This window comes from Fragaria vesca, linkage group LG3 (genome assembly GCF_000184155.1).
Source record: "Fragaria vesca subsp. vesca linkage group LG3, FraVesHawaii_1.0, whole genome shotgun sequence".
In the NCBI taxonomy this organism is placed as follows: Eukaryota; Viridiplantae; Streptophyta; class Magnoliopsida; order Rosales; family Rosaceae; genus Fragaria; species Fragaria vesca.
The window spans coordinates 20439110-20440647 of NC_020493.1; the positions used below are offsets into that span (position 1 = coordinate 20439110).

The 1538-nt window shown below is 34.6% G+C and overlaps 1 pseudogene; it reads right to left on the reverse strand.

Annotated features, from left to right (window-relative positions):
• Positions 1–1538, reverse strand: part of LOC101300896 — a 6834-nt pseudogene that overhangs the window by 2933 nt on the left and 2363 nt on the right.

Genomic DNA, 1538 nt, shown 5'->3' on the forward strand with positions numbered 1-1538 from the left:
TTGAACTTCAACTTACATGTTTAAACGGTAAAATGATCCTCTGCGAACAGCAAAAAGTGGAGGCGACTGGACCTGGAAAGATTTTGAATTAAAATCCCAGGCTAACACAAGTAGAATAGAAGGACAGGAAACTCACAAACTTTGACCCCAATATTGCAACGCAACGGACACAACGGACATGTTGCAGATTATCAGCAGCCTGATTCTCATCAGTCAGGACATTCACACTGTAAAACGAAATTCTTACGTTCAGAAATCAAGTAGGCCAGGTTGGACTTTCCTATTGAACACTTTTGACCCATATGTATTATTGTAAAAATGTATGTAAGAAAATCACGAGTTTTGTCTTGTGTTTAGCATGTCTAAGGTTTTTAATTAGAAAGCACAATCAATGCAGTACATGATAGGTGACTTACCACACAGGTCTATGTAATCTCTGATTTCTGTTGGGAGACATGAATTATAGCTTCTATATAATTCTAGGATTATAGACATGAATTTTGCAACAAGAAACATCAACAGTGATTTCATCAAAGCCTTAGCAGATGAAAGAAAGCCAAAAAACAAACTATGTATATTGTCACTGACATTAACACTCTAGCACATGCAAGTTCACTATATGAATGGGCAAACCCTTTCTTTCTATAAGTCCTATATTCGAACCTCATCAACTTATATATATGATCTCATTTTAAGGCACACTGAATGGGAATTTAGAGCATGAAATACAGAAACAAGAAAATATAGTAGTAGATCTTATGTCATAATGCATATGACAGTCATGCCGATCAATCTAGCAAAGCAAAGTGAAAAGGCATAAAGTTGTGTCACTTGACTTCTTCTTTCAAATACACATATGGAGTATGCAGTAAATTTTATAATCATCCACCTAAAGCCGGGTTGTAAGAGCTATGCAGTGCAAGTTAACTATGACTATTCCAGCATCATAAACATTTCATGAAGACAAAATAAGACAACAATTAGTTCAACATGGACACAAATTGCTTACATATTCTTGAAAACACAGTTTCTTGAGTACTCTCCATCTACCTGCAAACATAACAAAATGTTAGAACAATGAAAAACTGCAATGAATACTCCAGTTTAACATTCATAATGACCTTTCAAAATAAAAAATTATCCATGTTGTATGTAGTGTGATGCATCAAGCATCTAATATGCATAATTCAAGAATTCAATAAAAACAAAAACACTAAATGTGTCAAGTTATCAACTTTAAGATGGATAGAATATTAAATCCAATAACAATGTCAATCCAAAATGCACAGAACATCAAGAAATCAAAAAAATTATCAAAAGGTAACACAAGGGCCTCAAGAAACCAGTACTACACGTCTACACTAATAATTCTCAAACTAAGATTAAAGTAACTCAAGCCCTAGAACCCTAAAAAAGTCTAAACGTGGTGGTCAAGAAACAAATATCTGTGAAACAAAAACCAAGAATCCTCCATATCAGAACTAAGCCAAGAATGCAGGAGAGAGAGAGAGAGAGAGAGAGAGAGAGAGAGAGGAGGA